This window comes from Sebastes fasciatus, chromosome 23 (genome assembly GCF_043250625.1).
Source record: "Sebastes fasciatus isolate fSebFas1 chromosome 23, fSebFas1.pri, whole genome shotgun sequence".
NCBI classification, from domain to species: domain Eukaryota; kingdom Metazoa; phylum Chordata; class Actinopteri; order Perciformes; family Sebastidae; genus Sebastes; species Sebastes fasciatus.
Window position 1 is genome coordinate 7,053,367 of NC_133817.1, and position 22,757 is coordinate 7,076,123.

Below are 22,757 nucleotides of genomic sequence, written 5' to 3' on the forward strand. Positions count from 1 at the left end.
ATACAGTAGTGCAGGCATATGCACACACACATGGTTTCCCTCTCTTAGAGCATATAGAGACCGCACTCTTTGAAGTGGCTGCAGGTTTTTTTGGCCTCGTGTAGGTGCGCTGCAGGGAGCTTTATGAACATCTTGTTGCAAGATGTCTCCCAGGATTTCACCAGAATAACTTTCCTCGCTTTGCATTACAAGTTTCTTACGCTTATGATCCAGAGTTTTGTTTTGGGGGGGAACTTTCTATCACATGGGTTTGGATCTCAAGGCTCGTGTGTTCATATTACAAGGTCGTGCAGGAAGAACTTGCCTTAAGTTGCTTTTTTTTTTCCCACTACAGAAGCAGACTTTGTTCTTTCAAGTTAAAGATTAGACAAAAGCAAACACTGGACATTCACACCTGAACTGGCAGGGTGACTAACTGCTACAGTACAAGCAAGCACACACACACACACTTTGCAAGAAACCACTTCACACATTAATCAGGCAGTTGAACAGGAATGATAAATCTGATACCCTGACAGAATAACTACCCTTGTCACCTATTGACAGCTGGTTGCCCAACCTTTTCTTATTCGTTTCTCGCTCTCCATCTCGCTCTGTTGATCTCCTTAAAGCACATTAAGCCCCGAAATGGGCAAACAGCCCAACACGGCTAGATCTCTTCAGCTCGCCCTCTCCCTGTGTCATTCTATCATCTCTCCATGCTGAGGAATGCCAGCATATCACACATACTGAAGGAATACAAATGAGCTGCTATGGACCAGGCTGCACCGGGGCAAGCCCACATTCCCAGTCCATCAGTCTAATCACATTTTGACAGCTAGAAATAATTCTCAGCTTGTCAACTTGAATATCTTTCTCTGATCATTTCATTTCAGGGGCATTCCCCCCTCTTTTGGGCAGTGACGTAGACATTGATAGGATAATACAGTAGTTCCTTAGCTGGGGTTAAACCTGCATTGTTATACAATCAGGCAGATGTCTCACCTTTTTTCCTCTAACAGTGTTTCTCCTAAAAGGACTCGTGCCCTGTCTTTGTCTCGGAACAAAAGGCCGACTGTCCTTTTCTAAATGCTTTTTATTACCCTTATAGACGACCTGCGGAGCGTCTGAGGAGGCAGCGACTGACCACAATAGTTCCTCATTCACTGCTGCTGCATTCATGTTTGTCAATAACAGCTGACAGCTCTCGCCGTATCCCTGACAACGGTGACCTCATCATGATGGTCCCAAAGGGGATTGGACCTCTTCATTAGTTGTACCCATGCGCGCACACACACATAAATATAAGTAAGCATGTGTTCATGCACAATTAAACAGACGCACTTTACTATTCCAAACCCCCCTTTTTTCTGGAGGCTCACACTGATGTCAAGTGTTAGGTAACCATTACCGCTGATGCCTTGACCTTTCAACCCCGGGCTCTTGGGAGAGGAAGGCCAGAGGGGGATTGGTGAGCTAATAGCGCTTTAACAAGAGAGACAAGACTCTGATTGTGTCTCTCTTGAATTCAGTCTTTCTGTGGCTCCAATGGTCTCCCATATTCTCGTTTTGGAGTTTTATTTCATGGTTATTGTTGTGACCTTTTCTCCGTCACTGGCTGATGTAGAGGTCTTCACGGGCCCGAGGCATGACCCAGGACCTGAGTTGGACCGGGTCCAAATTATACTCAGTCTAGGGTCTGGTTATGTGTTTTATTCCCGAGTGCATCCGAGTTAATAGTTCATTATGTCTGCGCACATCAGCATTGACATCCTCTCTCCATGATTGATGACATTGATCAGAGTGCATACGTTCTGCTTAACCCTGATTATTATTCCTGATCAATTGAACAAAAGACTGTTGATGTATCACAGTGAGCATTGATTTGTCGTTGCCGTGGAAGACATCCTCCTAATCACAGCTCTTCTCTGAACCTGTCAACAGAAGTGCACAGGTGCTTTTATTGTGGCGACCAGAAAGCCTGAAAATGTTTCCCTAGCTTTTTTTTTTTTGCTGAAACACAAGTATTCCCTGATAACTCTCCCGAGATACACTCTGCTTTACACGCTCTGCTAGCCACAACATTATCTGCTCTCGTTCCCTCTCCCCCCTGTACTTATGTGTGGTAGCTCTGTGGTCAGATAGCTGAAGGCATTCTCATTGTAAGAGCTCTTATCTTAGCTTGTTAAATTTCACTTAAAACCTTTGGGGTCTTCACTCTGTTTTCTAAAAAATGAGTATCCGTCTGACTGTCACAAAGTATTTCAGTGTAGAGCACCTTTATTCTTGCTTTTTGTGCTGTATTTCCTTCAACAGGTGTAGACGTTCACTACATCACTGAGCCCTCTCCAGTCAGTGACAGGGATTTCTAATGAATCAAAGCAAAGCCCGCTGTTGTATACAAGTTCACCAATTTGTTACCGTAGTTACTGCACAATTAGACTCTCAAACCAGCTGGTTGATTGCCAGAACTGACAGTCAGACCCGCCACCTAATGCCAAGATTTACCCGCGTTTGGCTGGCTTGTGTTGTTAATATGCCAGCCATTTGTTTATTCGACCATGTAGCCACAACATTCTTTTACGAGCTCCAACCAAAACGCTGCTTCCTGATGTGCAAAAAGGCATCGCCTAATGTTCGCTGGCGTTTCCAGGAAACATTTACCTGATAGGTGGGGTCCCCAGCAGCAAAAGTTAAAGCTTGCACCAACCGGCTATAGGTGGAGTCGTTTGTTATATCATTCGATGATGTAGCATAGCAGATTGTTACTTAAACGATTAGGAATGATTGATGCTAAATCGTCTTTTTTTTTTTCCAATGTGGCTCTGATCTTTTTCCTTACCTTCGGTGAGCGGGACGGCGTGCCGCTACACGCCTCCTCCTCCCTAACCCTCCCCCTCTTTTCCCCCATGGGGCTTTTGCTGAGCTTCCATGCCTTTGGTTTGGCTCTTAATCCCGTTCGAGGAGTTGCATAGCTCAGCTTTTTAACATTTCTGTTCTCGTCCGACGCCCCCCCCTTTAACACTTTCTCTGCTTTCTCTCAACACACATAATTAGATTTATACTGTGACACAAAAGCTTTAGCTTTGTGCTTATTTTAAAACCCAGGCCAAGATAGAACACAATCTGCAGATGTACTCACTGACCTTCCACTTAAAGACATTCCTGTGAAAACCCCTGTATTTATAAGGAGATAAGTGTTATTGTCTCTTCATTATGAGGCAGGGTTACTCTTGTGCAATGCATGTATAGTATTGGGCGTGATGCGTTGTTCTCCGTATGAATTCTGTGGCTTATCTTTCAATCTCTTGCCACATTATCAAGTAATCTTCCTCTCTTCTGCCTCCATCCCCTGTCCTTGGCATTCTTTTGGTTTCAAACTATTATTTGGCCGTGAAATATTGCATCACGGAGGACACAAGAACGCATATTGGGAAAGACAAATTACTCCATGTGTGTGAGTCAAGGGACAAACATCCTCCTGTCAGACTTCCGTTCCCTTTTCCCGTCTTCTCCCAGGTAACCGTTGTGTCTTTTATGTCCCGACAAGAGAGGCAGTGATGCACAGACAGTACACGTGACCTCTGACCTGAGAGATCAAAGCAGGACATGGGCTTTTAAACGTGCACTCAGCGGTGAGAAATGACCCTGGACTATTTCTACACATGACTTGTGACCTCCCAACCTGATGGATGGGGCAGAGAGAGAGCAATAAGGAGCGCATGTGTGGAAGAGAGATGTCTATGTGGCTCTGAGTGGATGTCAATATTCCTCCGTTGCTGAAGTCCATATCAACAGAGGAAATAGCGGTGGCAAAAAAATAAATTTACCTATGTATCTGTACTATTTTGAAATTAATTTTTTTAATGTCAGAATCGATATATTTGCTTAATTTGAGTCTATGCAGAGGTAGAAGGAAGTTGCCGCTTTTATTGTTGTAGTCAGTAATGTGACGTCATATCAGTTCCGTATCCGTCAACCAAAACAAACTGCAAATCCAGCGTGGTAAACATTACACATAAAGTAAAGTATGGAATCACTTTGGGTTTCACACATTGCAGGAAAAGCAGAGCTAGACATCACGGCTAGAGCTGCATGCTAACTCTTTCATGGACAGGAAACGTTATCGTATAGCAGTAACGTGCGGTCGAGCCGGCTGTCACTCTCATCTCCGTGGTCAAATCGGCCGAAACTACAACTGTAGAGCACCCATATACTGACATTTATGTTAAATGCATTCAAACAGCCCCGATGGAGCTGACCATGGATGTTTAAAGAGAACGGAGTTGACAGGAGAGCTAGAGACGGACTTGGCGTAAGGTGTTAACAAAGGGAACTGTATATGCAAAATACATATATAGTAATCAGATTGATCAAATTATATTCACCAGAAGTATAAAGCTTACATGTCCCTTATAAATTAAAAAGAAAATACCACTAATTTGTGAGGGAAATGTCTTTATTCTTAGATTTTTGGGTTGCTGGTTAATAAATAATTCCTGACAATAACTGATATATTTGAATTCAGGACATCTCAGACTACATACATGCTGAAAATCAAACAGTTTCACTGTATTCATTTAGATATTTTCCTAAGTAAAAGTCCCTAGAAGTGTATGATTCAACTTTTTTCCAGTCTAGTGTTAAAATAAATCATAATATCAAATCGCAATACTTAAAAATCACAATACATCACAGAGGAAAAGTGGAAAAACTTCAACCACGTAGTCGTTTCAAGGAGCTGTAATCTGCATGGATGGAGTCAGTCTTGTCTGCAGCAGCTCATATGTTTTCCTGCAGTATGTGTGTGTGAGATATGCTGCCATTCCCAGGCTTGGCACTCTCAGTAACTGATATTAGGAGATCCCATTCATTCCTAAGATATCACACACTCCTGCCTCTACACCGAGCCCCTCACCACATTCCCCTCTGTGTCCTCCCTCCTCGTCCTCCTCTTATCTCACTGTTCTTTCCTCTCACCTTTCTGACTTATTGTCTTCCCTCATGTCTTCTTTGTCTCTCTGTACTTTTTCTAAAGAATGCACCCATATGTGCCTGGAGAGTGTTGCCGTCCCGCCGCGTGGTTGTTTGTTGAAGCTAAATCTGTCCTGAGAGGTTACAGAAACTTATTACATTACTGTTCCTTCTCGTTTTCTCTATCTGTCCACATGCCTCCGTGTGCCTCTCGTCAGTCTTCCCCTATATCTGTGCGTGCATATTGCATGTGTAGTATGTTTTCTAGCCATGCAAGCAGCAATTTCACGGTGCCCCTCTTGTCCTGAGGCACGGTAGAGAAGAAGACGGAGCATGTGCAGGTGTAACAACTGTGCTCTCGTCTCCATGACTCTGTTTGTGTGTTCAATGAGCGAGAAAGGAATCACATTCATGCTTAATCTTGTACATCCACCGTGGGCTTTAATGTTTGGGTATCTGTGTGTGTGTGTGTGTGTGTGTGTGCCTCCAGGCTGGAGACTAGAGTTTGAAGTGTAAATACCAGGGGATCAGGACTGGTCACTGTTCGACTCCACTGATGTCTGAATGCTCAATTACAGGCTAAAGAGAGAGAGAGAGGAGGGACGTTTGAGGATCCAAGGCTGTCTGCTGATGCCGATTATGGGATAGGTTGGGTGCAAACTGCTCCCTTTACCTCGTGGGAAAAAAATGACTTTGTGTCACTTGAAAGATGCTAGAAGAAGTTTAATTTTTGATTCTTTATACCCGGGACAGATGGTAGTTTTTACACTCTTATGTTTGTTCGCCGTCGTCTGAATCTCCCAAATCGGTCTATATCTTTCCTCCCACACTCATAATCCATGCGCTACTTTCTCAAGATCTGTGTTTTGTTTCCTGCAGGAAATCTCTCTCTAAGCATTGCGCTTGTTTCTGTAGCTGGCTGGAAAGAGAGCTAGAAAGTGTGCGTGCTTGTTGGGGTTGTTTGTATGCAAACACCTATGTTTCTGGTCCGGTTGAGCAAGGTAAAGGCGGAGGTATTCGGAGGGGGATTTTACCTTTGGTTTCCCTCGTGATGTGTGATTATACGTGGGAGTTTTTACATTAAATTTGAGTGTATAAATGTGTTTTTAATGTGAGTATATGTGTGCTGTTTAATGATATAGGCATTCATCTGGTTTGACACACAGATGACACACTCCCTCCCCTTTCCCCTCTCTGTCACCCAAACACACAGGCAGGGTTATCTCTCGTTTACATGCTGCAGGACAGTGCTTTCACCACGCAAACTCCAACAGGTTTTTTGGGTGGTGGAGGGGGTCGTATTTGATTGTAACCCGACACACCTCCCTCAGTCCCTTTCCTTTTCATTCTCTCTCTCACTCAGAGGACACAGTACTCCTCTTTGTCTCTCTCTCACCGAGGAGGAGGAGGAGGTATAGGGAGAGCATCGCGGCTCGCCGGCGGCTCACGAGTGTGACATTACATGCGTCATGATGTGCGATGACCAGCTGCAGGAATGTTAAGTGGTGGTGTGGAGGGGGGGGGCTGAGGGTGTATATATACAGTATCTAGCCAGGGTGAGTGACATGTGTGACAGTGAAGGAGAAGGAGGCAAAAGAAGAGGAGAAAGAGGAGAAAGAGGAGAGCGTCCCTCCACTAGTTGTCTATTGGGCGGCTCATATCTGATTTTCTGTGACATGTTTAAGGGTATCTTTAGGAACCTGCGTGATGAACCGACAGTGAAGTCTAAAGATGTATTTGCAGAGTAACAATAACAAAAGACGTCATCATTATGTACCCGTTTGTCTTATTTCTGTTTCTAAGCTTTTGGCTTTGACACTTTGCCCTGCCGAGCTTCCCGTGCCAAGTTTATGGCAACAGTCTCATGTGAATGACATGACATTTACTGGTTGTCACAGCAACTGGGACACATTTAGATATGAGCATTCAAATACCAGTCATGTGTACGTTGCACGCCATGAGGTCAGATTATTTACTGATATACCGTATCTCTACCTATGTGGTTCACGTGGGAACTAAAGTCATGTGACTCTCCATTCAACTGTGTTGACACATGGTTGCAGAATCAGTTTTAAAGTCTCTGTGGTTACTTTAAAATACACAGTTTAGCTGCAGCCTGCATTATTAACTCTTAGAAACCAGACTTTACCCCGAGGTGTCCAGGCTGTTCTTCAGTCTAGACTGAAGGCCAGAAGAAGTTTATCATCAGGGTCTCTACAATGATGTCTGAGGAGCTGAGGCCAGTTAACTCAGTGCATTCTCGTGAAACTATTCTTAAAAAAACGCAATTAGGAACATCAATTGTGCAATTTTTTAATAGTCTGTTTATTGTCAATACTGTATATACTGCTCCTATTTTTATACTTCCTTCTATTTAAATGGTTCATATTTTGTTTCACTTTGTTAAACTCTTTTTTTTTTTACTGTGTTAGCTGATGCTTCTTGTTTTTCCACTTTGTTGCTGTACACTGCACATTTCCCCACTGCGGGACTAATAAAGGAATCTCTTATCTTATCTTATCAGAGACTTAGAAACATCATTTGATCCATGGCGGAATGAAATCAGTAGCTATTTAAGGTGCCAAGCAAAACTTGTATCTTAAATTTCGCAGTAATGATCTGAAAAGTTGAGGACTTATACATTTTTACACTTTAGTTTTTGAACTGATTAAACAAAAAAGAGCCAGGCTAACTCTTTCCCCTTGTTTCCAGTCTTTAATGCTAAACTAAGATAAGATAGTTTAGCATAAACTGGCTGCACCTTCATATTTGGCGTACAAATATGAGATTGGTGTTCTCATCTAACTGATGTAACTAATGTCTAACCATTCCTTTGAGACTGACCAAGACATTTGAGCTAAAATTAGCTTTTCTTTGAGTGTGTATCTAAATCTTTTTTGCAAAACTGACCTCCGGACATTTTTTTCGAAGGTGTCTTGCTGTTATTCAATGTTTAGTTTTCTGTCTTTTCTATTGCTGACTAATTTATTATTGGCTGTTTAATCTATTTTTGAGAGAAGTCCAGAAGTTGGGACAAAGCAGAGGAGAAGTGAAAAATATAAACTTCCTGCCCATTACAACACTACTTCGTCCAGATACTTTGCTGTTTAGTGTGTACTCTTAATCCTGCACTATGTCATTACTTCTGCCACGCACTGTAACTCCATATCCAAGCCAAACCCTTGCTCCCTGTGTAATAGTACTAAATGTAATGCATTGGCCTACGATCCTCACAGCTATTAAGACTTGGCATTGGCACTGACAATGCAGGTATTAGGATGAAATGTCAAACGGCTTAAATGGATTGAGTTCACCGGCACAAACAGAATATCCATTCAACGTTAAAGTCCCGTTGCTTAATCCAGAGCCAAACAAGAAAAGGGTGCTCTTCTGTAGAAATCCTATCCATGAACATCAGTTTTGATTAAAAAAATGGCACTTTATGATCGTGAAAATAGGTTGAAGTAAACGAGGAAAGCTTCTTGAGTTTGGATGGAGACACTTCTATCAACACGTTTACGTTTACATCTCATAGTTGTCCTTCCTTAAAAACTCCTTGATTGGGGCTTTAACATCGACCCTCTACGAGTGTTGACTTTGGACTCCACAGAAAGACTTCATGTCAGATTGTGTTCACAGAGGTGTCAGTTTTAGTCATTCCCCCCTTCAGCGACAGCCGGAGAAGGAGCCGGTGACAGGTGTAATCTTGACAGTTCATAGCTTGTGTGTGGGGGAACTTGTTGATGCACGCTTGCCTCTCAAATTGTTGTCCCTTTTGTGTCTTACTGTCTGTCGAGACAGCACTCGACTTTTCAGAAACGTTATATTTTCGATTTAAAGTCGCTATCGTGCGTAGATTACAGGCGGTGTTGATGCATTTATAGTTTCTCTTCCTGCTCAGATGTAATACTGAAGTGGCTGGCAGCGTGATAGACGGCCGTGCTAGCAGGCAAAGCCTTTGATTACACACAGAGTTGTACTCCTGCCTGAGGACTGGGCAGAACTAACCTCTCCTCACCAGGTAAATTGCTGTGTATTCTCCAGATTTTTCAGGGTGAGGCTAATTTTAGTGTACAGTTTAGCCACACTACCTATTGTCCACCACTTTGGTACAGACTGAGTTATCCCAACAACTATTGGATGGATTGAATACTTTGGTTTATGACCAAATATGTGCAAAACTAATGACATTTTTGTCACTTTGTCTTTAGTGCTAATTAGCCAATTTCGATTAATGTGATTAATTTGCATATTAATATTTTTTCGAACTGTTGTTTTTCGCTTTTTGTTTGCAGAATGGATGCTACATGTCTACTGTTTGTGATCCCTGTGAGGATACATTTTTTCCCAAGCACAGGAGGTTTGAATGTCTCGCTCAGGGGCACTTCAGTGGCCTGGATGTTTACATGTCAAGAGGGGATTTGAACCCTGACTGAGAGGAACATTTTGGAAGTATCCTAACCAGCTTTTTTCCCCCAATGTGTCAGTCACAACTGCTGTCATCGTGGGTGTCACCTTGCAACCTCATGACAGCTTCTGTTTTGCTCTGACAGCGCCTTTCTCTTGTCAGCTTGAAGGGAGAATATATGTGTGCACACTTGCATAATATGCATTAACACACACATGTAAGAGCACTCGCAGAGCATCGCAGGCAAAGCCTACACCACACCCTGGGTCACACTTGGCTCCTACAGGCGGAGCGGCTTAGGCCTCTGTAAGCATTTCAAAGGAGCAGACTAAGGCGTGCGGATTGAAGCTTTGTATGTTTCCTCCGGCACCTCCAGGCCTCGTCTTTTAACAGAGAGGGAGAGACGGATACGTGGATGTAGACAGAGGGAGCTCCGAGGTGTATTGGGTTTTGCTCTGCCTTTTGATAGGGTGTCAAGATGCTTCTTTGATCTGAGACATCCTCCTGTTACATTTTGGATGGGGTGACTCATACACACAAAAAAAAAACACATCCATAACCTGTATATAAGGCTGGTAAAGTCGCCCCACTATCCGTCACACATGATCCAGATCGCACAACAACAAGCCGTGGACTTCGCAGCGCGCCGACCTCTTCCCCTGGAGTGTTAAGGCCAAGTTTCACACAAAGATCCCTTCCACCTTTTATACGGCACACAAAACCCGCCTCACCCTCCCCGAATGTCTTCAGTTACATGCATATCAAAGTAAAGGCTGCTTTATCTTTCAGGAGCAGCTTTTACAAAGTGCAACTTAAAAATGTGCTCTAAAGTTCCCAGTGAATGTTTTTCGGGGGCTCGTTGTCACATTATTATAAAATTCTGCAGCATTTTTATAAACCATGTTTCTTTGCGTGATACATTCAGCATTTTTTTGCTTGACTGATCATGTGATAACTGTGATTGGATACCTTTGTTTGTAATTTTACTACTAATAAGAGTGTGTGTCTTGAGTTTGTGTGTGTATGCTGATACCATGGAGATTTAGCCTGACATTATTTAACCTCCAATTTATCACCTATAAGCAGTATTTAACTATATAATACATTGTTTATAACACATTAGGCAACATATCCTCATACAGCGGTTTGTATGATATCTTGTCCAGCATCACGTGTCAATATCCGCTTGTTACATGCATACAGTGTTTTCAAAATAAACTTCTGTCTTCACAGGAAACAACCTGGTTAGGTTTAGGCAACAAAACTACTTAATTAGTTTCAGGAAAAGAACGTGGTTTGGGTTACAATAACTCCAGAAATGACGTAACTTAAGTACAGAATTTACGTGACAAATAAATCAACGTTGACTTCTTTCACACGGGGTTTCTCAGGTGTTTTTTGTCCACATAAATCCAAACAATCCTGCCAGTCTCTCTTGTTTTGCTAATAGTAATTAAGAATCGATGCCTCCCTTCCTTATCTTCATCACTGTTGAAGATGTTTAGCAACACTCCTCCTAACACCTCTTGGTATGGAGCAGGACGCAGGACCCACAATGCCTCTCTCTGTCTCCCTTCATCCCATGTGATGTATGAAAATGACTTACGTGCTGCTGTCTACCTTCACCTTATTAAATCACATCCCGGGTTACAGTGAGGAGCTGTTTGTGTTTGTGTGCACGGGTTAGTGTGTGTAGTGCCTTTCTGACTGGGAGTAGATACCTTAAAATGCTCTCAGAGACGTCCACTTGACTTCATCTCTCTACCGTCCTGTTTGGCTCCCTCTTATTCAAAGTCAATACTGATGCTCTGCGACAAAGTGGGATGTCAGCCAATGCTACTTCTGCTTGTACTAGTGCGTTAGTCTAGGCCAGCTGCCAGCCCCTAACCCTCTCTGAATGCTGTTAGAGGCTAAGAGCGACACTCAGTATCTGACCACAGACACTCCTGACAGGCTGCCGAGCACTCTGCTTAAGATCCTCTAAGATGAATCCATTTCCTTGTTGGTTTAGATTAATCGATAAATGTAGCCATCAGTTCTTAATAGACTCTTTACATTACTTTAAAGCAGCAGTAGGCGAGATTGAAGCAAATATGATTTAAAAAAGTTATTTTTATAAAACATAGTACATGAAACAGGTAACCTCAAAAGAATCATGTTCCTCTGTGTCCTCCGGTGCTCCTAACAGCATCTGCAAGATTTCACATACCGGAGGAAAACAAGAAGTAAGAGCTGATCTGAGGTCTGCTGTCCACCTTCCATCTATGAGAGCCGGCTGTCAATCACTCGCGAACTCCGACCAAACGGTCAAACTAGGCAGCGCTGATCAAATATGAATCAATATTATGTTACGTTGATGCCTATTTCTCATCTCAAATGTTTTCAGAATCATCTTGTAGTGCACGGTTTAGCTGTAAAATGAGAAAGTTTGTGACGCCGCTGCCATTGTGAAATCTGGTGACGGAACGCCCAATTCCGATCACATGACCGGAGCACAGCCAATAGGAACGCTCTCTCTCTCTCTGAAATGACCTGTGATTGGTCAAGGTCTCCCGTCACGGGATAGTTTTTCTAAAGCCTGTAAACAGAGCCATGAGGAGGTGCAGAAGTTTAGTTATCTCTCAGAACACTTGAATTACAATATGATGAAAGGTTATTATGAGATTTTTGCCCAATGATGCCAAAAATATACTGCATACTGCAAGTTTAATGCTTTTAGATGAACTGCTGTTGCAACTCAGTGCAATAAGGCAAGACAGGCCAAAGTAATTTTAAGAAAGAAGATGTCAGGTTACTGCAGTGAGTGATTTAAGTCCATCAGGTGCAGGTATAAGACAAGCTGAGTTTCAGTCTGCTTTCTGTCAGGCCGATAAATGACCTGATGAGGCGGTGCAGGTTCAGGGGTCCTGACCCTGTGATTATGGTCACTTCACCTTTGACCCCTAGGTCACACAGACAAAGTAGAAGGGCTTAGACTTTAGCAGCTGAGGGCTTCGTTGCCTTATCCGAGTAAACCTCCACTTGCTGCAGGGTCATCTGGACTGTCACTCTGGTCTGCCTGTCACAGATAGTGGTCGTCTTTCTTGGGAAACACGGAAAGAGACAGAAGCTTCCATGTGTCTTGTGTTTTAAAGTGATGGCTTTTCATGAAGTGGGTGTCTGGAACCTGACTAAACCTGATTGTTTTTGTCACTAAAGCTTTAATTGACGACCAATGAATCCACTAATACATATTTTTGTTAGGCCTGTCAAAATTAACGTGATAATAGCACGTTAACACATTCGTTTTAACTCCACTAATTTCTTTAACGCATTAACTCAACTTGCAATTTTTAGGTTGTAGCGGGCTCAGTTTTAAAGCTAGAGTGAAGATACTGGCATCATATGAAACCAGAAAACCTAATGAATCCATCGGTACCAACAATGTCCTACTAGCTTGTCAGAAAGGAGGCTAAATAACGCTCTAAAACTGTCATGATCATTTTCAAAGGGGTCCCTTGACCTCTGACCTCAAGATATGTGAATGAAAATGGGTTCTATGGGTACCCACAAGTCTCCCCTTTACAGACATGCCCACTTTATGATAATCACATGCAGTTTGGGGCAAGTCATAGTCAAGTCAGCACACTGACACTCTGACAGCTGTTGTTGCCTGTTGAGCTGCAGTTTACCATGTTATATTTGAGCATATTTCTTATGCTAAATGCAGTACCTGTGAGGGTTTCTGGACAATATTTGTCGTTGTTTTGTGTTGTTAATTGATTTTCAATAATAAATATATACATATATTTGCATAAAGCAGCATATTTGCTCACTCACATGTTGATAAGAGTATTAAATGCGATTAATCGCGATTAAATATTTTAATCGATTGACAGCCCTAATTTTTTAATATCAATTTCATTATTTATTGGAGAGTGAACCCCTCTAAATAATAGATACAGGCCACATACAGGCAGAGAAACAGTTTCCTGTTACCACGCCCAGAGTTCAGACAGTCAAGAGTCAGGCCTTTGTTTGCATTTTATCTACCAGTTCACAATCCTGTTCTTCCTCTCTCTATATTAGAATACAGTACCCTTACCAATGAGCTGCTTTGACATGAAAAGCACAGGTGAGGAAAAGGCTTTACGTTTTAACATGTCAAAAGTGTGTGTGTCTGTGTGTCTTCAAATGCTGATGGCCTCTCTCCAGCCAGCCCTCACCCCGGCCAGCAGCTTTGTGTTGTATGTGTGAAGTGATTGTCTCAACGTGTCGAGAGTCACACAGGTTATAATGGGCTCACAGGACGAGGCATTTCAATATAGACTTAAGAGGTTCAGTGGGGACCTTTTATTACAGAGATCAGAGTAACGTTGAGTACTTTTAAGCACTCTCAGCTTGTTTGTTGGTCTTTACAAGCCTTCAGTAAAGTCTGTGGTCTTCAGCTCTTAAGGATTTGGTGCTGATGGTTTTTGCAGGATCAGAAGTCCTCCAATTTTTGGAGGCCCCCCTCGGTCATGTATGTGACATGGATCCTGCAGCGCTTCATGTTTGCATTAGGCTGGGTTCTCAGGTATTCGCTCGTTGGTGTTTTGAGTCCCCCTGCCATACATCTGACACCACATGTGGGTTGAGGACTGGGTAGAGGGGTAAAGCTGTGATACCATGGGGGGCCCAAGAGAAGCCCCTTCCTTCCGAGCTCAACCATGTGTGTGATGCGAGGAATGAGTTGGTTCAGCTCCAGAGTCTGGTGCTTACAGTTGAACTTACCGAGGGTCCGGGGCCGACAGCTGGCTCTTCATGCCAGGCATACTGCTGCTGCTGCTCCCGAACACATTCATCACCACACAGACACACACACCTATACATGTATGCATTCCTCGGGGGCTGGAGAATAGCTGCCCCGCTGCTGCTGATAGTTAGGATGGTAGGATCGGTTAAATGCAAAGGACAGATGTATGTGTAAAAATAGGTCACTTTAAGTAGTCTGCTGCATAAAGCTTTGAATATTGAAGTGTATTCTTTTGTATTGTATTTTAATCAAAATACATAGTTGGATATTTGCAGAGAGTTAGATGTCAGGGTGCCCATGCTGTCATAATGTTATGGCTGATCGGTGTATAAAATAATTAAATAATATGATATAAATTATAATGTATATTGTAAATTCAACTATCAATGCAAACTTAATTCTAAAATCCATGGACAATCATGCAGTTTACTACCATAGCAATATTCACCTGCCTTACACTGTAGCATATTAATATATCTAAACAGTATATTTGTGGCCGCATGTGTAGGCCTACAGTCCCGGCAACTCCCTCGGGATCAGTTCCTCTCCGTCCTCACCCTACGCCACCTTTCCATCAAGTAAACACATGCTTGCTATGTCTGTATTCCCCGCAGCAGCAGTGACGTTCGTAGGCACCGGTCCAAGGATTGGTACGTGATGTCACTGCCATACGGGCATGCTCCTGTCGGCTACACAGAGCTGCACTTGAGCTCCAGAAATGCTTGGGTAAAATAACCTACCTCATGACTTGATCAATAAAAGAGCTAACCTACTGAAAAGCTATTTGATTCAGAAAACAGCGAGGCTACCCCCGTGCTACTGAGAAATGTAGTTCAACTAGTAACGCTGCTACTTGTAGCGCCGCTACTGCCAAACATTGCAGTCAAGCCAAGTTTGCTCAGCTTAACAGGACATGAACAGATTTCCTGTGACTTGTATTTATGTTACTTGTAGTGATACTGTAGTTTGCATTTCCTCCACTGCCCTGTTTCCCTTTGTACTCTCTTCCACACAAAGACCATCTGTGTGTATACGACACGTCTCTCCCCTAAATGTTGCATGTGCTGAGGACACACTGATGTGAGTCAAGGCCTGTCGGTCTTGTAAGACAGCATCCATAAAATGTGTGAGGAGAGCTGTGGTTAGTTGTGGTTTGGCTTCGGTGGGAACTTGTTTCACAGCCGGGAGGATCATCCTTTGCCACACACACATTCACAAGTAGATGTATAAACAGTCGGCCTTGTATTCCCATCCATACCCGCTCTCTGTAGTCACTCAGTCAGTGGGGGTTTATAAAGTGGAACTGGCCTGTTATTACTAAAGCGATGACAGCAGCCGTGGGCAGGCAGGCATCACATACTGGCAGGCATACCTCTGGCATTGCGTAAGTGGAGCTTTTATCGCATGCAAATGCTTTTACACTTTTTATTACCCATCAATATCCGTCTTATTCTCTCCCTCCATGGCTATTTTACACGCTGTGAAGTCTATAATACATACGTTGTGTGTGTTGGTTTCACGTGTTTACATCAGTTCTAGATTCTTATTTATACCCTGTTTTTGATCGGTGCGTCATGACTCACTTTCCCCACAGAGATCATAGACTGTTAATGAATCTCTTCTTTGTTTTCTTTTAAAGTCCTGCTCGCTCACAGATGACCATCTGAAAAGAGTTTGAGAAAATTTACAGACTTGTGTACTCATTAAGCCCCTTACATTTTGATTTCCATATAAAAACGTTCTAAGTTTGCAGGTAGTAGTAAATCAGTGCATATTTATAATGTTGAATGTCCATTGGTTGCTAGCTTGGTCCACCACTTTGGTCTATTACTAACTATTGGATGGATTGCCATGAAATTTTGGACAGACACTCATGATCCCTGGAGGATTAATCCTACAGGTGAGCCTTCGACTTTTCATCTTTTAAAGGGGACCTATTATGCTTTTATGCTTTTTCCCCTTTCCTTTAGTGTGTTATATAGTTTTCTGTGCATGTAAAAGGTCTGCAAAGTTACAAAGTCCACACCAAAGGGAGTTACTCTCCCCCCACAGAAACACTGCTCCAGAACTGCCTGAAACGCCACCCTTGAAGTCCCGCTTTTTCTTCCGTAACATAGTGATGTCACCAAGTAAGACATTTGTATAATACCTGCCTAGCGGTTAGTTTGGCACGGCCTCAAACAAAGCCAGTTGAGCAAAGTCCGAAGAGTTTGTTTGGTTCGGTTGACCGATCACAACACAGTGGGCCAGCTGACCAATCAGAGCAGACTGGGGCTTTTTGGGAGGGGCACAGGAGCTCAAACAGAGCGTTTCAGACAGAGGTAGAAAAGAGGTGTGCAGCACAGCTACTATGAGAAAAGTAAAGCGTTTTTTGAACCTTAAAACATGTAAACATGTTCTAGTAGAAACCCCAAATACAAGAATGCACCTGAAAATAAGCATAATAGGTCCTCTTTAATATGTCCAATACTTTGTATATGACCAAATGCCAGCAAAATTAACGGCATTCCTGTCAGCATTTTATACAACTGTTCAAAGACTCGATCGTTCCCTCTTTTTCTCTGTAAAACTAGAGACCTCCCACCTGGATTAAGCCACATCTGGTTAACTGGAACAGATGCAGGATCAATAGAGAACACACACTCTCTCTCTGACACACACACACACACACTTCTGTTTGTGTCTTACAAAAGAAGTCACTTCTCTTCCTACTTAATAGCCTCCGCATTCCACCCTCCACCACAGGAATGACTTCACCTGCAAGCAAAACCAAGACACGTCTTTTTAATTTGACCGAGAGCTGCCTGGAAGTGTGTGTGCATGTGCATTCATGCTTGTACACAAACACGCAGTTTGTTTTGCCCTTCAAATACACACTTGAAAACACATTAAATGGAGCAAATTGCCCTGTAGGAATGACTGAGGCGCCGACTACAACGTTGACAATCCTTCCTCTCCTGTAAGCAGTATTCACACACACACACACCTACAAGCACAGAGCCAGTAGAGCCCCTTAGTCTTATTATAATATATATTATATATAGTGACCCTGCACCTCCCGCTCTTCTTGAAAGCATCAAACATGTCATAACACAACCCGCAAAACTTCAATAACCTTCCTTTTTTTTTTGAAGAGCAGAAATATTCTGTATTTTTGGGAACTGATTGACGTGAAGTGCTGAGAGAGTAATTCGTGGGATCATTAAAATTTGTCTCTTTGGGGGTCGACTAAATAGCTGTGTGATGTTGGGGCGTGTACCTGCAGGTTGAGCCGGAGTCATAATTTACTGTTTCTCAGCCCTGATAAATCCCTCTTTTATGAGAGGAACGACGGGGCGAGAAAGAAGCAGGATGACGAGGGAGGACGAGTAATTTAAGGTGACAAGAAATATTGTCTCCAACTAAGCAGTTTATTATGTAATCTGTAATTTTGATGAACACATTGTCAAGATGTAGTCATTTATTTGCCAGCAGTGTCAGATAGATGCTGTTGTAAAGAGACTGAGAGCTATGTAATTTTGTATTCAACAATATAAAGTTGATTTAGAAAGTTCAAAGTTTGTCTTTTGTTTTCTAATATAAAGATGGCTTTATGTCCCGCAGCCTCCCTTATAATAAGAAGCTGCTATATTTAGCTGCACTGCGCGTTGACAGTAATTGCTACCTTAATTTCAGTGAGGAATGCCGTCAATTTGTCAACGTTGGTGAGAACCAGTGGGACCACCCGCGCTAAGATGTGGTAAAGTGGTGTCAGTTTTGACAAATTCTTGTCAAAAGAAGCCCTTTTGTTTTATACAAGACAATAAACATGTTCCACTTATGAGCATTCAAACTATGCACGAGCAATAATAACTTTTTAAGCAGGATTAGGAGGAGAGAAAAGGTCAGGATCGGGACGAGGTCGGAGTGGTAAGGAGGAGAAAACTCTGAATATCTTTGGGAGAAGGAAAGACTGGAAGAAAATGTAACCTCCATGTAGCCTCTAGTGAGCACTTTGACTTATTTTGTTTCTCTAATTCACTTTAAAGGGATAGTTCGGGTGTTTTTAAGTGGGGTTGTATGAGGTACTTATCCATAGTCAGTGTATTACCTACAGCAGATGATGGTCTGCAATCTGAAGAAGCAGACAGGAGTTACTACTCGGAAGCAAAGCAATGTACTGCTGCGGACGAGGCCGGCAGCAAAGCGTATTTTAGACATCTAAAAGCCCACCTAAAGAAAAACAATATCAGTTTACGTGTACGCTATATTTAGAACATAGATAACGGCTTCAGTTCCCCATCTGAAACATAAACTGTATAGCTATTTGACAGCAAGGTTAACCAGGGAAAATATTCTAAATGTAACGTACACTTAAACTGATGACATTTACACTTTTCTTTAGGTGGGCCCTTCTTTTCAGTTGCTAAAATACGTTTTGCTGCCGGCCCCGTGCACAGCAGTACATTGCTATGACACCCGAATTATCCTTTTAAGGAAGCTTCATGGCCTGATGTGGCAATTTAAATTCAGAGAGGTAGGGGAGCTTCTCTATAAAAGAAACTGGTAAGTTGACAGAAACCGATACGTCTCACTGCCTCCCTCCTTTTTTTGTCCTGAAGCTGACTCATTATCACGCACCATTCTTGTCGGCCGTGTCACCGAGCACAATACATTGACATTTAACTGACCCTCTGGAGGAGAAGACGATGGGGGGAGTGGGAGAGAGGTAAACAGAAGGAGGAGGAAGATACAGGGTGGAAGCTCTGGCACAGTGATAAGAGGCGAAGCGAGGGAGATAGATGAATCTTGAGAGGAAAGGGAGTAAAATGAGGTGAAATAAGTAGGAGGGAAGAAAGGAAGGAAGGATGGAGGAAAGAGGTGGGGGGCATCTCCCCTTTTTTTTACCCCTCACATTCTCTCTTTTTCGGACTTCAAAGAATCTCCCGGTGAGAAGGAATTATTCCTCTCCGCTCAACCGTACCTCTTTGTTACACCGCTACTCCTCTACCTCAGCAACCCCCATTGTGGCCACATCTACTTATTGCTTCCAAAGAGAATAGTCTTGTAAACGGGATGGCTCTATTCAAATAGAGATGCTTTTATAGCTGATGTTTCTTTCTGGTTATGAAAGTAAAGATTCCTACATTTCAATGTCTTAATTTCCCTCCACAAACCTTAGGGAATTACCGGGTTCCCTGGAGATTAACATGATGAAGGCCCCCGACCAGTAAAAACCCAGTAAGGGCTCGTAAAACCCAGACACAACAGTCTTTGTGAAATGCACCTGAGCTCTGCAATCTCCTTTTTTTTTTGTAACCGAAAGAGAGAGAGAGAGTAAGGTATTTGAATTGTTGGCTGAATCCGTGACGGCCCAGGGCCAGCGGAGGATAGAAACATCAAGAGGTCAGCTGGCAGCCAGCAGCTCCAGGTGGGCTGTGAGCCCGGTCCGAGTCCAACCATCTGCGTCTGTATCAACAGCGTATTCAATCCGCTCAATCTGTTTTTGGTTTGGTCGCTGACTAACCGATGGACCGGACGCATGAATGAATCAGTGAATCTGACTGCTTGACCGGCTGCCTGATTTAATGACTGAATGGATTCATGAATGACTTCATTGATTGAGCAAATGTTTGGCTGGGTGACCAACTGGCCCGCAGCGTCTGAACAGCTGATATACTACATGTGTGTCTGTCGGGGCAATCAGCCAAACATTTGGAGTGCAATCTCAGCTTCCCAAGATACGTAACACTAATGACACATGTTCTATATTTATGTTTGTGAGCTTGACGAGAGTATTTTTTTTTTTTCAGTTTTATCCAGCGGCTTTTGAGAAGAAGTTAGAACAGTAACGCTAGATTACTTTCATTTAGGGCTTATTGTCTTTGTTGATTAATCTGTCGATTATTGTCTTGATTAATCGATTAATTATTTGGTCTATAAAATGTTGATGAAAATGTTTCTAAAAGCCCAAAATGACGTCCTCAAATGTCTTGTTATTGTCATAGAGGAGTAAAGAAACCAGAAAATATTCACACTTAAGAAGCTGGAATCAGAGAATTATGACTTTTCTTTTCCTTTAATTTTACTCAAACTGATTAATCGGTTATCAAAGTAGTTGGCGATTGATTTAATTGTTGACAACTAATCAATTAATCGATTAATTGTTGCAGCTCGAATATTTTTGTTTGTGAGCTTGGCGAAAGTATTTTTTTTTCCATTTTAATCCAGTGGTTTTTGAGAAGAAGTTAAAAAAGTAGACCAGAGATAACTTACATTGAGGGCTGCAACTAGCGATTATTTTCATTGTTGATTATTTTCTCAATTAATTGATTAGTTGTTTGGTCTATAAAATGTCTGAAAATGGTGAAAAATGTTGATCAATGTTTCCCAAAGCCCAAGATAACGTCCTCAAATGTCTTGTTTTATCCATAACTCAAAGATTTTTTTCTTAAAAAATGACTCAAACCGATGAATCAATTATCAAAATAGTTGGCGATTAATTAATAGGTGACAACTAATCGATTAATCATTGCAGCACATTGTTTCCTGTGCATGTAAAGGCAATCCGAATCAAGTGCGGGAATGGCGGACCCCGCCACTAACAATGAGATCTACTATATAGGGAGGTAATTGCAGAATGTGAATACATTGAATGGCTATTGCTGAAAATCATAAATAATATAAAAAACAGGATTTTATCTAATGAAAATCTTAAGGGTTGTAACTTAAAGAACCACCATACTGTTCCTTTAAGCTCGGTTACCACATTTATTATAGAAGACATCTTTGAAGACGGCTTACAAGCCGCGATGTGTGTCACTGGCTGCTCAGCGTTTGCGGTGCCGTCTTCTGATAATTGTTAGCTTTCAACCCGTCCTCTGACAAACAATTTATAGGGTTTTCTTTAGACTTCCTGAAGTTGACAGCAGGTCTTAAGAGCAAGCCTCCAGGCCTCGATTACTCGACAGGAGAACAGAGGGTGAGGTAGTTGGGGAGTTTTGCCGTGGCTAATTAGGAATGGAAAGTAACAATTATGGCAGCCTGCTTTTTGTAAAAGTCACTCTATTCTTTTGGTGTTTGATTCGCTTTTTCCTGCCTTCTGGGGTTGACAGCAGACATAAAGTGAGAAATGGCAGGTATTCTTTTCATCTAGTGGCTGACCTTGTAACTAGCAGACCTGCCGCTTGCTGGGGGAGCGGAGGTTAAACAATAAAAGGGGAGGATATGTGTGATTTCCCTCAGCATAGTAACATCATTACTGTTTGAGTAATGAAAAAGTGGAAAACCCAGGGGAATACGTAAGCATGCAGTCTCTATTTAAAGCTGCAGTAGGAAGTATATTTTTGGCATCATTGGGCAAAAATTCCATAATAACCTTTCAGCATATTGTAATTCAAGTGTTTTGAGAGATAACTAGACTTCTGCTCCTCTTCATAGCTCTGTTTTCAGACTTTAAAAAATCTAAGGGAGACCAATCACAGGTCATTTCATCGAGAGCGTTCCTATTGGCTGTGACCGGAACATTTGAGGCGAGAAATAGGCATAAACGTAACATAATATTGATTCATATTTGATCAGCGCTGCCTAGTTTGACCGTTTGGTCGGAGTTCGCGAATGATTGACAGCCGGCTCTCATAGACGGCAGCTGGACAGCAGACCTCAGATCAGCTCTTACTGATTGTTTTCCTCCGGTTTGTGAAATCTTGCAGATGCCGTTAGGAGCACCGGAGGACACAGAGGCACATGATTTTTTTCAGGTTACCTGTTTCATGTACTACTGTCACGATATAGCGACCGTTTTATAAAAATAACTTTTTTTAATCTCCAATCTTGCCTACTTCAGCTTTAACTTGAGTTACACCTTTTAAATGTTCACGGCTGGCTCAAAGACACATTACCAATGCAACGTCAGTCCATTTACCTTCTTATAAATACCTTAATTACCTTAATGCTTCAATTAAGCTTCCAATTGGAGTCACCAGATAGAAGAGTGACGCAAAAGGCTGCTGAGTAATAATTTATTTAGGTGCAGTCATAACTGCAATGCAACTAAGATCTTTACACTCCCACTTCCGTAGTCACCCAAATGTTGGCTTATTGGTCATGTATGTTCCGTACATAAGTAATGCCACTTTGGTAGTTATTTTAACAAAATAAGAAAAATAACTTTTTGTGAGAAATCATACGAACAGTTGTATGAAGATATGATTTTACAGTACATTTTCTAAATTTATCAGGCAGTTCTAGCTGAGGGAATCGAGCAATTAAAGCCTCTACCTGTTTGCTTTGTATGTAACTATCTTTTGAAAACACCAATAATCATTCCTTAAATATTGTCACGTTATTGCAGAGCTTATAACGTGATCAATCAGTTAGTTGAATAAAAGGAAATTAAGGTGAGGGTTGGCTGCTTTTCCTTATTTTAAGTTATAATAAAGTGGAATATTGGTTGTAAAAAACATTAATTTTGAAGATTATTTGTCAGTATTAAGCAGCAACTGTCTCTTTCCCCGGGCCGCCCGTGTGTTTGTGAGGAGGTGGAGTTTGGCAGAGTGCCACTTTAATGCCAGCAGGGGTGGAGGCAGGATGGGGGTATCCACCGGGCATTCAGCAGGTGTCGGTGGGGTATTCAGGGGTGTC

The 22,757-nt window shown here is 42.3% G+C and overlaps 1 protein-coding gene across 10 annotated transcripts in view; it reads left to right on the top strand.

Moving 5' to 3' along the window:
• Positions 1–22,757, top strand: part of celsr1a (cadherin EGF LAG seven-pass G-type receptor 1a) — a 99,549-nt gene that overhangs the window by 4,116 nt on the left and 72,676 nt on the right. The gene's annotated exons all lie outside the window — the stretch shown is intronic.